Below are 14,528 nucleotides of genomic sequence, written 5' to 3'. Positions count from 1 at the left end.
AATATGCTTTCTTGCTCAAGACTAGCATTCAGGGGCTGGCTGCCAGAGACCCTTGATCCTGGGCTTTTCTGTGAAATGGCAAAGCACATGGCGGTCTCTCCTGGCCTCTCTTTTCTCTTCCAGGTTCTGATGACCTTCAACTTCTTGTTTCCTGTGGCTTTCTCTCCCTACCAGTCTGAATTTCATTCCACTTCTAAAGGACTCCAGTAATAGGATTAAGACCCATCCTGATCGAGGTGGCCACCCCTTAACTGAAGTAAGCTCATCAAAGATCGTGTTTACAGTGAGTTCACATTCACAGGAGTAAATTAAGAACTTATTTGTCTGGGGGTACATACAGCTCCAAATCAGCTCACCCAGTTCAATCATGAAAAAAACCTCAGGGCCATTCTGGAAATACCTAACCACTACTCTTCAAAACTGTCATGGTCATGAAAAAGGAAAACAAGGAGACTAAGAAATTCACAGACCACAGCAGACTGAGGAGGCATAACAACTAAACGATGGGATTCTAGATCAGAAAAGGACATTAGTGGAAAAACTGGTGCAATCCAAACAAAGTCTGTAGTTTAGTTAATAGTGTTGTGTCAATGTTACTGTCTTAATTTTGGAAAATGTACTTTGGTTATATAAACTGTTAAAATTAAGGGAGGCTGATTGACAGTTTATGGGTACACTCTGTATTATCTTTACAAAATTTCTGAAAATCTGTAATTATTCCTAAGTAAAAGTTTATTTTTAAAATATATAAATAGATTGACGAAGTATTTAGTTAGGTTAATAAATGATAGACCCATGATGGGACATGACAAGAAGCCAGAGATATTTGATGCAAGTCACTGATCTTTGGGATGCTAATTAAGAATTGAAATCCCCCAAGTTTGCCACTTCCCAACTGGATAATCTTACACAAGTTATACTTTACTGCACTGATCTCAATTTCCACCTCAAAAACTAAGATATCAATATTTACTTTACAGGATTATTAAATGAATTAAATGAGATAAGTTATGTAAAATGCTTATCTTAGTGCCAGCACATAGTAGGCACTTAATAAGCTTTGCTTTCCTTCTCTTTCTGTAGTACCTTCCTTGTGCTCTCACTATCAGCAGAGTATTAGGTGCTTATATCACAATTTTTAAAGAAGATTTTAATAGGAAAGAGTGAGATCTACACAAAGAGGCTTAGTCTATTAACAAACTGTTTTAGTTGGACAGATTGAATACAAACAGACAATTCATTTAAAAGATAAGTGGGAATGAGTGGAAGACCAACTGAGTAATTAATGAAATGTTGGGAGCTTGCAGCGAAAAGTAAAATAAATCAAAGAGGACCTCCTGGAGGAGATGGGATTGGGACAGGAAGAAGTTCGTGCAAGTTGGGGTGCAGATTACACTGGAGGGTGGAAACCAAGTTGCTTCTGAAGGAAGAGAGCCCAGGTGCCTGGGCCAGTCCGTGAGCAAAATCATGAAAAGTACAGTGTGACCTCAGTTTTCTTCTTTTCTCCTTTTTAAAGGGTTCTCCTTGCTCCTTCCTGGCTTGGCCCATCTCTCTGTCCTTGACTCCAAGATCCCTTATACCACCTCCCAGAGGTAAGGGCTCATATCCAGTAGATGTTATCTAGGCTTGCTCTTAAAAACCACTCCCTACTCAAAGCCTTCCCAGATCTCTGGCCCACATGGCAAGAGTTGTCAGCTAGGTGCTCCATTCTTACAGGGCTTTTCTCGACATTGGAAGCTAACCTGTTCTGTTAACAGATGAGAGAGATTTACTATGCTTTCCTTTCCAGATGGCATTATTTATTTATCTCAGAAAGTATAGTGAAGTAGAAATTTTAGTTACTATGGTATGAGAGAGGGAGGTAGAGGGAAGAGGAGGGAGAGAGAGAAGGGAAGGAAGGAATTTGGGCAGAGGCATATGTAGTCAGACTGAAGTCTGGATCTGAGAGTGAAAAAGCAATGTGGTTAAAGAGTTAGGGGAAGCCTAAGAGTGAAGAAGTGAGGAGGGGCAGAGAAATGTTGGTGTTTTAGTTTGCTAGCTGCTGGAATGCAATATGCCAGAAACAGAATGGCTTTTAAAAAGGCGAATTTAATAAGTTGCTAGTTTGCAGTTCTAAGGCCGAGAAAATATCCCAATTAAAGCAAGTCTATAGAAATGTCCAATCAAAAGCATCCAGGGAAAGATACCTTGGTTCAAGAAGGTGGATGAAGTTCAGGGTTTCTCTCTCATGTGAAAAGGCACATAGTAAACACGGTCAGGGTTCCTCTCTCATCTGGAAGGGCACATGGCGAACACAGTGTCATCTGCTAGCTCCTTCTCCTGGCTTCCTGTTTTATGAAGCTCCCTGGGGAGACATTTTCCTTCTTCATCTCCAAAGGTTGCTGGCTGGTGGACTCTGCTTCTCGTAGCTATGTTCTGCTCTGCTCTCTCTGAATCTCCTTCATTCTCCAAAATGTTTCCTCTTTTATAGGACTCCAGAAACTTCTCAAGACCCACCCAGATGGGTGGAGACATGTCGTTACCTAATCCAGTTTAACAGCCACTCTTGATTAAATCACATCTCCAGGGAGATGATCTAATTACAGATTCAAACATACAGTATTGAATAAGGATTATTTTGCCATCACAAAATGGGATTTTGATTAAAACATGGCTTTTCTAGGGTCCATACATCCTTTCAAAACAGCACAGTTGGAAACATTAAATGCTGTTAAATGTAGCTCATCTCCAGCTAAAAGGAAGAAACAACCCAAGTGCCCATCCACAGATAAATGAACGAACAAAATGCAGTTGTATGCATATGACACAATATTATTCCACTATGAATTGGATGAAACAGTGATACGTGCCACAACCTGGGTGAACCCTGTAAGACATTATGCTAAGTAAAAGAAGCCTGTCACAAAAGACCACATATTATATGATTCTATGCATATAAAAGTCAAGAGTAGGGAAATCTCTATAGAGAGAGAGACAAAATGGGTTGGTGTTTGCCAGGGGGTAAACTTAACGAGATAAGGAGCGTCTGCTTAATGGGTATGGTGCTTTCTTTTCTGATAAAAATACTTTGGAACTAGATGGAGGTGGTGGTTGTGTAACAATGTGAACATACTGAATGCTGTGACACTGACTTTGATACTTTTAAATGGTTAATTTTATATTACGTGAATTTTACCTCAATAAAAATATTTCATTTCCTCAGTCCCAACAATGGTATATAAATATTTATTAGAAGTGAATAGGTGGCTCAAAACAAGGATCTGAAATGAGCAAGTGTGTAGTTTTAAAACAACATGAGCAAATAGTTATGTAGTTTAGTAAAATGTCTCACACTTTCTTTTCCTCAGCTGATAAGGAAGAAAGATACTTAAAATCTTAACCTCAGTGCCGGGCGGGCAGTGCGACAATGGCTCAGTGGCAGAGTTCTTGCCTGCCATGCCGGAGACCTGGGTTCAATTTCTGGTGCCTGCCCATGCAAAAACTTAAAATAAAATCTTAACTTCAGTGCTGTCGACACCTGGGGCTGGGGAAGGCTTTGTTGTGAGGCTGTCCTGTACATTGCAGGGGGGTTAGCAGCTTCCCTGATCTCTACCCGCCAGGTGTCCTACTTTCCAGGTATAACAACCAAAGATGTCTCCAGATACTGCCAAATGTCCCCTGGGGCCAAAACTACCCCCAGTCGAGAACCATTGATCCTGGTGGTCACCGTGGGTAACTGTCCATTTGTTTTGCGAGCAGGGTGGCTTCAATTTCTGACAGGTTACATTGACAGAGAGCTGGTTTGAATCATTGACTCTTAGTTGATTGATCCATTCTTGCTTTTTGGATAAGATTGGTAGGTAGATAGCTGTGCAGCCATTTATCTGGGGTTTGCAACTTTTCCATGCTATGGGGAAGAGTCACCCAGCACCTCCTTATTTTTCCATTGGCGGCGACAGCTTCTAGATGCTTTGAGGGTTGATTGGGACTTAGAACAAGTTCTGGGGAAGCAGATTTTTGCCTGTGGGTCAGGGAGTTTGCTTATAGCATTCTCTATGTCTTCAAGCAAGAAGGTGAAGGTTCAAAATGTAATCGTACGAATGCAGGAGAAAAACACTCATATTTGCAATGTACAAGCAGATCTGTATGGGGTGCCTGATACTTTTTTAGGGACCCCTTTTCCCTCTTGCCATGTGATCAGGAAGGCCTCATAAATGACGGGCTCTCCCACAGCGAGGACAGATCAGACTGTGAAAGGACAGGCTGCAATCTTGGCGCCCCTGTCTGGGCTTTCTCTTGCAGGGTTTCTTCTTGGGTCCTTCACTCCCATCAGTATTCAGGAGGCTTGTCTTTGAAGTGGAGTAAGAAAAAGCAGCATGACATACAAATTTTCATTTTCTTTTAATTCTTGGCAGGTAATAACTGCTGTCATGGCACCACCGCCAACACCCAAAGCTCCTATTGACTTCTGTCCACATTTTACTCTTTCCCTAGTCCTCCTTCCCTTTCCCTTTTCTTTATATATTTTCCCATCTTTTTCAAGAAACAGTTATTGAGAATCTGCTATGCACAGAGCCTGGAAAACCAGGTGGGGCCAGGACGTAGGGTCCAGCTGACCCCTTTCTGCCCTCAGGGTACCAGGTGGGGCGGCCACCAAGGCAGGTGCCAGCAGTAGGTATGGGAAGGGTACAGGAAATCAGGTGAACTGTTCAGAGGAGGCCACCAGACATGGACAGAGGTTCCAGCCTCAGGCGTCCAGCATGAACTGGAGTCAGGGCTCTGTTCATCTCTAGGGAACAGGACTAGGCAGGGAAACTACCTCCTGCCAGAACACTGGGGTCCTAGGCAGTTTACCTGTGTATGGGCTGATAAGAATAAACCAAAGCCCAGCTTCTGGCTGGCCAAAATCCCAGCTTCTTTATAAGGGAGACACAGTCTGAGCAGACTTCAAAGCCTCTGCAGTATCTGCTGTTCTCACTGTCCATCCTTCAGCAAGCGAACGCTAATGGGTCCTGAGCTATCTCAGCTGCTGGCCTCTGCCCCTGAAGTCCAGGGGTCCAGCAAGGGCCTGACCTCCAACCTCAAGGAGCCCTGTATCCAAGTGTATCCTTGTGCTAGTGTTCTAAAGGTAGAGAGGAAGGTAGCCTTGAAGGAAATAGGAAAGGAAAAGAAAGCTGTGTTCTGTGAGTCTGAAAATTTTGTGTTTTAGCTCACCTGTGTCATTACATAAGCATGCTCAGATTATCCTGTGTGAGTATGTGTGTGTCTCTGTGACGAGGTACTGGATTGACTGCTGTTTGGATACCATATAAAGTTTCACGCTATACCTATTCTCTGGAATAAGTATTTTTCACCTGTGGGTCTATGAATTCCTAGAATTGTAAGCATTCGTGCATTTTTTCCCCCTTAGCAAGATGTGACCCACCTCACTTGAGAACAGCTGTTCTGGGAGAACCAGGATCCTGGGAATCTGTTGTGTGACAAAAGAGAGACCCCTTTCTTCATCTCACCTCTTGCTTTCTTCAGTTTCCTCCCTTTGCAAGACTTCCCGACCCACATTCCAAATAGTGAGTATTTTTCAAAAATCCATTTGAGAACAAAGAGGAGAATAAATGAATAGCAAAGGGTCTTATTCAATTCAAACAACTTTGAGCACTGTCACACAGCGTCAGGGATTTTGTTTTGTTCTTTTATTTAATTCTTATAGCTAAGCTAAGGGGTGGGTGTTACGCTTCTCTTTTTACTGATGAAGAAACTGAGGCTCAGAGAAGTGAAGCAACTTGCCCAAGGACACACAGCAAGTAAATGACATGGCTGGGACATCAGATCATTTCTCCTAGCATTAGTACAATAAACAGCAATCTTCCCACAATCCCATAATCCTGCTGGATTAGAGCCTGAAGGTGACAAGCACACACTGATTAAAGGTTCTTCCAAGATTTCTTAAATACCATTAATAACTCTTCACTACTACCCACCCAAAAGTTGTCCCATCTTTCGTCACTGTCATTTTTAACCAATACCTAAACAGGGGGCCAGGTACAGCCAATGTCAGCAATGTCAGAATGCGCAGGAGACTGGATTTCTTGATGTTTGTTTCTCCTGAAGCCTTCAAACAAATGATAGCAATGGAGGACAGTTGTGAAAAATAAAAATCCAGAGCAGAAAAATCTGTGTTGAAGATCCTGGAGTTTGACAGATTTTGTGTCTCTGGTGGGCAGGGACCCAAATGCTCTATGTCAGGGAGGGCTAGAATGGAGACCGCTAATCAGATAACGCAAGATGAAAAAAAAAACCAACACTATTGCTTCTGTCTGGAGACTCCAGGCATTTTGTTTTTCTTAAGAGAAGCTCTCTTTGGTCTGATTTATCTGAATAAATCAGATATTGGTTTCGTTTTGCTGGTGTCACTCATTATAAAGGAGCTGCTATTTCTGCAGCAAAGTAATTTACAAATTTTATGGAAAGAGTGCCATAAAATGCCATTTTCAGCAGGGCAAATGCTTCTGTTTAACAGTCTTCTCAGACACATACACGCACACGCACGCACCCAGTCAGGGATTCTTTATTTGATGTGTGTAAAGAGCACCTTTATTTTATCTCGAACCTTGCACGGCTTCCTTCGCCTCATGTAGGAATGCTGCCTAATATAAACATAGATCACGTTTATGATCAGCTCGTTTTGCCCTTTTCAGCAGAGGCCCCCCCTCCCTCTTCCCTCCTCCCCCTTCCCCTCTCTCGCCCTTCGTTTCTTTTCGCCCCGCAGTGCTTCCAAAAGCCCCACCAAATATCTGAAGAGCGGTGATACCTCCACACGGTCCTTGTTCTGTTATGAGCTCGCCAGACACACAATGCCAGGGCCGCTCGGTATGTCAAGGCCGCTTCTGTACCTTCCCATCCTCGTTCCAGGAGCCTATTAAATTAATGAGATAGAAGTCAGCGCTACAGCAGGGGCGTGTTATTGGTGTAGAGTGCCGGCGCTGTTCTACTGTGCCAGTTTTCTCTCCTGGGACATTTAATTTCCGCTTCTCAAATGAGCTGCGAAGCTGCGAGGCCTGGCAGTGTTCGTTCTCGACACTCTGTGATGCAGATAATGAGGGTACTGATAGGTGCCTAGGAGACCGTGATGGCTCCAAGCACAGCGGCGGTCTGATAATGCTTTATGCCAGCAGTGTCACGGCGGAACCACTATCATCCCTCAAGGAATGGTTCATCTTTATGTGTAATACAGCAGCTGTCACCTAAACGGCTAATGGGGAAGCAAAGTAGAACCTTAGTGCTAGTAATCTTTGTCACTTAATAATTTTAAAGGTACCGGACTTCGGCGGCTCCTGTGCGTTCTTGTAAACGTGCGCTCGCCGATTTTATGTTGTTTGGGGTGGTGGATTAAATGTAAATTGAGAAATCCGTGGGGCTGCTCTGTGCAAATCTAATTTAGTATAATTTGAATAGGCGAGTAATTAAAATGTATTATAGGTATAAGATGCTGGGAGGCTGGAGTGCCTGCATTTAAGAGGAAGATTTATTGGGCTCGCAGCATCCACAGTGAACCTTCCACAACCACATTAGCTAACATCTGTTGGAAAATGTCGAGATGCAGGGCAGAAGATATGCACGTAGGATAGAGGCTTTCGCGAGTTGGAACAACAAACCGGAAACATGGGGTGGCACTGGCAAGTTAAGCTGATTAGTAACGGGGCGTGGGTCTGCATGGGCACACGTGTGTGTGCATGATGGGTACATAGGGGTGTGAAGGGGCACGCGTGTGTACACTTAGGTGCATACAAATACGCATCCTTTCTAATTAACACCCAACCCCTGCCGAGTGGGAATTGAAGTTTGATTGGATTTAAGGAGCAGGGTAATAATAACAGGACAGTTAATACAAATGATGTCTGTGTTGACACGGTACCATTAGTGTTTCCTGGCAGATTATTTTGTTTGCTTTGCCTAAATGCACAAGATTATAGAAAGTGATTTACTAGGCTAGGGCACTGGATTCTGAAGGGAAGCCAAGCTAATTTCAATCACACCTACAACCAGACTGTTAATCTTTGGGGAGGTAATGCACCTGTGCTGGCAAAGGTTAACCAGAGAGAAAGTCTCTCCTCTTAATACAGCAATTGTCCAGGGAAGAGGTAGGGACAGAAGAGAACCATAATTCTCTTACAGGATAAATCAAAGGACATTTCGAAATCTGAAAAATATGCTGCTAGATAAGTGAAAGATATCCCACCCAAACAAACACAAAACATGTTCCAAAGAAATATGGGTCAGAGGACAGTCAAGAGAGCCTACTACCAGATGAGAGCGAGCCAAATGCACATGAAATACGTTCAAATAGGGATGCATGTTACATTCTTCTGTCTTCATCACTGAGTAGTTTGGGAGTATTGTCAAACGTAAGTCCCAGGAGGAGAAAAATAACTAGGTGAGATATGTGAACTGAGATCCTGGATGATATTTGACATTTTCACCTCGTCTCTGCCTTGCAAACCATTCTTCTATTCTCTTCTAAATCTTTTGATCAAATATGAGCAGAGTTAATGGGAAATTTCAGTGATGTAATCAACATGTCTCAAAAGGCTAATCTTGCATGGCCAAACTCCTTTCTGGGGGACCTCAGGACTCTGATGCTTTGGAGAACACATATTTAAGATACTAAGACATTAGTTTAGTGACCTTAAGCCTCCACCTTCTTCATGGCGCATCTCAGACGATGCAGCAATAACTGTTTCAAATAAATATGTAGATTTTAAATAAGGCTTTTAAAAGCACCCTCTGGTTTTGAATGTGTGAGCCAAAACCAGGTATTGACACACACAAGTGTTGGAAACATTTACTAACACCTGCAGTCTGTCTCCTCAGCCATGTGTCTCTCGGCAAGTAGGAGAAGGAACACAAATACAACAGAGTCATCAGAAAAACTAGACTGGTAATGCAAAAATTAAGAATTTGCTTTTGCCTAAAACTATTACATAATATATAAAGTATATTAAAATTTCTTTGATTTCGTTAGAAAATCATTGATCACCACAAGCTCCTTAAGAATCCTTATAGATGTATTTCATACGCTTTATGCAAAATCCATTGGAATTTAGCATTAATTAAAGTCCACTTAATATAAAATGTCATATAGTTTAGGTCAGATCTTCATTTCATTGCCATTTCATTGCTTGCAAAATCATTGTAGAGATGACTGTTCTGAGGCAGGAGTTTGAAAATCAATCTTGTTGGCTTTAAAATAAAAGGGGGGGGGGGAAGCTAACAAATCAAATGTCTGACTCCTTTTCTTCTCTCATTTATTCAAACCAAAGGTTTTGCAACACATAGAGAGTAGAAGTAATAACTGTGCATCTGTTGCTGTAACACAGAGAACTGGGAAGAACTAACTACGTGCAATTCAATAAAGTATATTTAGCATATTTTCATTGCACCAAATATCAGCTGATCCACCTCTTATTAATATAAATGGCATAGATTAGTGTCAGGCATTTTCAACAGTGAAGAAATTACAGGAGTCTGCAAGGCTCATTAGGCTCTGGCTGCATGTTAACGAGGGGCCAGGCCTTATTAATAAGAAGAGGAAAAGATAAAACTAAGCTGCGAGGCAAAAAAGGAACAAAACACTCCTTTAGAAATTCTCCAGCATTTAAAAGTGAGAAAGACTGCACTGGGTGATTCTTTTCCTTTCTAATTCCCTAGGCATTTGTGAGGATGTATATTTTCCTTTTGCTTTTTCTTTGCAATATATATATAAAAAAAATTATTCCTTTAGTTCATGTCAAATACATTCAGAAACCATGATATGTTTAATGGGTGATATGGTTGCTAGCTTTTGCTGTTGAATGGCTATTCTGGAGACGAGTTGAGGTTTTGAGTAATCCGAAGTTATATCTTCTCTTCCTTCTTTCACACAATCAGTCAATGAAGGCAGGAAATAACCTGCCTCAGAGTAGAGAAATAAAAGGATTTGGGCAAGACTCTAGGTGTCTCTTCCCAGTTTCCACACCACACTGTGTTTAAAAAAAATCTGGGTGGCAATCTTTCCTTGGGAAAGAGAGTAAAGAAAGAGGCTTGCCACAGTATTTTATTCAAACAAAGCTAATGTGGCTTTCTCTGTTAACCCAAAGGTTAGTGTAGTGGATTTTGATGGGAAAAACATTCCATGATTAGAATTTTGCTTAAATTTTGAGAAATTAATCGATAGCGCCTTACGCCAGAGTACAGGGGAAAGTAAAAGCTGTACATAGCAGAGTAAAAATAAGAGTCCTGGCTAAGGTTGTGTGTAGATTGAGCCCTGTCAAAAGGCTAAGAGCTGAAAGCAGAGGAAACCCGTCCAGGCTCAGTACATGCTGTGGATGTTTCTGAGAAAAGGAGAAAGAAAAGGTATTTGTTACCAATTCTTTAAAAAGTGCACATAACCCCCCCACCCCACCCCACACACATACTCACAATGGAGCAACTTATTGCGAAGTTTTTAAAAAGCATTATCAGAATAAAGACAAATGATCTGTTTTTAATGCAATAATTAAAATCACTCTTATTTTGGCTATCTTGAGTGCCTTTCAGCCAAGAATATTTCAGTGATTCTTTGGACTACGTGGTTATAAAAAGATGTATTTTACATTAAAGGAAAGATAACCACGCTAGCCTAAGAGTCTGTTGCCAAACAGTCAGCAGTAATTAATTCTGAGTTTCAGATTGTTTTGAATCATTATCTATTACACCTATAACATCCCCAGAGCCTAAAATTTGCATTTATTTTATACCCAATTCTCCTCCATTCTGATTCACCTATTGATTTTGTCCACTGTGTTCAGGAAGAAATTGAAATGAACATGACGGTTGAGGCATATTTTTTTTTAACAAAAACCATCATTAACATCACTACAGGTTCCAAAACACTGCCATTACTGGTAGGTGGCAATTGCCAGATGAGATGGACAGTTCTCAGCACCAGGTCTGTTTTGTGATTGCAACATATCTGCATTGTGAATACCAATAGGAAAATGATGGGACTCTGGAATGTAGAACGATGGCTAGTTAAGGTGCTCTAAATTCCACTTTTTCTCAAGCTGTTCAGATGATTGAGGCAATAGTAATTGTCACCTTAGCCTGCATTAATAAAAAAAGAGCTTCTTTGTTCTACTTCACCTCGACTGTTATCACAGAATAATAACTGGTTGCAGATCATTACATATATGCAGCAAGACTTTTAGAAATTATAAAACAGTGTGTATATACACACTTATACTCACACATATTTGAATAGAGGCTTATATATGTATTATGGATTTTAGGCACTGGATATGGCATTTTCCAACATAGTTAAATCAAATTTCTGGCAGAGATCTTTTTATTACTAAGAATTACATGAATGTGTCTATTTTAACCATATCAGTTTCAACAAGGCAATTTCTGTGAAATAATGCCACAAAAGTTTCTCAGAGTGAATGCGAAGGAAGCGTTTGTTTCTGTTTTCTTTTTAATCTTTAATTTTGAGACATAGAAATATTTTCTGAATCATCCCTTAAAGCAGATTTTATGCCACCAATGGGATTGGAAGCAGTTCATGGAAACTTTGAAAAGCTCAAACCGCCAAAATTCTATTTGTGAAAGATGGGGTGTGTTACTTACATTTCTAATGTGACAAGTCATACATTAAAAAATATTTTTCTTATTGTTACATTTCAGGCACGTTTAATGTTAGCTGCTTGGCTTCATTATGTATCATAGTCTGAATCTACAAATCAAGTATAATTAGACTTAGCTAACTGATTGGATTTCTAATTAAGCTACATTGGAAACAATGCACAATCAGTAAATATTCTGACTAGGTACATTTTAAAGAGCAACTCTTGGGCTTTTTGCTGATGACTAGACACCAGTGTCATTAAATTTGTTGGTGGCAAGCAAATTTTAAAGCTAAAATAGAGGCAATTAGTAAAGATCTTGAAATATTTAATCACGTTTGTCCAATTAGTGTGCAATTAGGCAGTGGTGTGGCATGGGACAAGCGTTCTGCTTCAGTGCTTGGTGGAGAAGGATCCCTTTGAAATTTTGCTGTTTAGTTTATTGATATATAAAAAGGAAGTTATGGTTGTAATTTCCAATTTTAAAAAAATACCGTGCAGATGGTCTGACTATATATTTAACAATGTTAAACAAATCCAAACAAGGGAAGCATGTTACCTGAAATTACACAGCTGTGATCTGTGTATAAGCTCTGGATCATGTTAGATTACAGCTGTGCTTATCTTGATCATTGAAATTGCCAGGCATTTTATACTGGAGAAATCAGGAACCTGATAAGCTTGCCCATTGGGTCTTAAAATGATTGGGACAGCTCCTTGACCACATGCATGCTACCTATGGTTAGCTTAGCTTCCCTGCATCCCAGTGGTTTAAGTTTTATGGAGAAGGAAAGATGGAAAAGGATTCTGTAAAAAGTTGATTTGGGAAGTATTGATAAACTGAACAGCAAAGTTGCCTGCCATTCTCATTGCAAACTGACTCCTTAAATCTTGTTTATATCCTTGGGATGTGACGGTGTCATCAGGGAGTTTGGTATACCTGGTGTATAGAGGAGGAAGAATGTGTCATTTTAAATATTTGCTGCAGAATAGAGTGTCACTCTCTTTACTTTTGCTGGAAAGGAAAGGTCATTTGCTTGATAGACATGTTTGGATCTTCTTCAGAAAGGCAATACCAATTGCATTTTAGCAAAGGGGCCATCAGGGGCTACAGAGCCCTATATGTCACAGACAGCACTTATACCCTGGGGTGAATGACCTCCAAAAAACCCCAGAAATGTAGTTCAGTGGTGCTACAGGACGAGGCAGCGAGGTGACGGAAAAAGAAATCTGAGGATTCCTAATAGAATTATTAACAATAGTCAAAAGGCAGAAATAACCCAAGTGCCCATCAACAAATGAATGGTTAAAACATTGGGGGCGATGCGACAGTGACTCAGTAGGTAGAATTCTCACCTGCCATGCCCATAGACCCAGGTTCAATTCCCAGTGCCTGCCCATGTAAAACAAAATAAAAAATAAAAATAAAATAAAACAAATTGTGGTGTATGCATGCAATGGACTACTATTCAGTTACAAAAAGGAATGAATTCTGATTATAATACAACATGAATGAACTTTAAAAATATTGCAAGTCAGATAAACCACACACAAAAGAACAGATATTATCTGATTCACCTTATATGAAATATCCAGAATAGGCAAATTCATAGAGACAGAGATTACCAAGGGCTAGGGACATGGGGGAATGGAGAGTTATGGCTTAGTAGGCACAGAGTTTCTGTTTCGGGTTGGTTAAAAAGTTTTGGTAATTGACAGTGGTGATGGTAGCACAGCACTGGGAATATAATTAATGTAATTGAGAAATTTTCTATTATATATAGAGTTCTAAGGGAATCAAAGTGTCCAAATTAAGGCACCAACAAGAGGTTACCTTCACTCAAGAAAGGCCAATGGGTCAGGAACACCTCTGTCAGCTGGGACGTGGCTGGTGTCTGCTGGTCCCTTGCTCCTGGGCTCCATTGCTTTCAGCCTCTGTTCCTGTGGGGGTTCCTCACTTTACTTCTCCAGGGCTGGCTTTCATTCTTGGCTTCACTTGGCTCTCTCCAGGTTCTGGCTTGCTTAATATCTCATGGCAATGTCTACTGGGCTCCAAGCATCTCCAAACATTGTGTTTTTTGTTCTATACGTGTCCTCACCTGTGTCAGATCTGCTGTGAAGTTTGGTTCTGAGGTTTCTGTCATTTCCTGTTCCTAAACTGTTTTAAACTCTTCCTAAAATGTTTCCTCTTTTAAAGGATTCCAGTAAACTGATCAAGACCCACCTGGAATGGGTAGAGTCACATCTTCATCTAATCAAAGGTCACACCCACAATTGGATGTGCCACACCTTTATAGAGTTAATGTAATCAAAAGTTTCCAACCTACCATATTGAATTAGGATTAAAAGAAACAGCTGCTCCCACAAGATTGGATCAGGATTAAAACATGGCTTTTCTGAGGTATGTAATATTTTCAAACTGGCACAATGGGGTGGGAATAAAAGGCCTTTGTTTTAGAAGGTTTTATCATATTTATTCATGTCTCTCATCTTTCCTTAATTTTGAAGGCATTTTTTTTTGTCTGCTTAACTTTCCAGAAGCTGATTACTATTATCATAAGTCAAAGGCAGACATCTTGAATTAAAGTAAATTGTGTTCAGATTTTTCATAAATGTATACCTCTAGATATTCATGAATAAGTTAGTGATAGATGACACTTCCACCCTACCCCTTGCCTGTACAAGAATGATATTCTAAACTAAGGCTGGCTGTTGCTGAGGATGCCTGACAGTGGAGCTTTGAGGGGTACTCTCAGGCCCTTCTGTCATGGAAGCTGGTAAGGGAGAGGCATTCTGTTGATCCTCACAAGGATGTGGCAGAACCATACTTTGAAGAGTCTGATGAGTCAAGAACTTCGTGTTTGGCGTGATCATTCTTTGTTTTGTGGTCTTTCCACATTATTTCTCATGACT

Source organism: Tamandua tetradactyla, chromosome 25 (assembly GCF_023851605.1).
Source record: "Tamandua tetradactyla isolate mTamTet1 chromosome 25, mTamTet1.pri, whole genome shotgun sequence".
Lineage (NCBI taxonomy): Eukaryota > Metazoa > Chordata > Mammalia > Pilosa > Myrmecophagidae > Tamandua > Tamandua tetradactyla.
Note: the sequence above shows the minus strand (reverse complement) of the source record.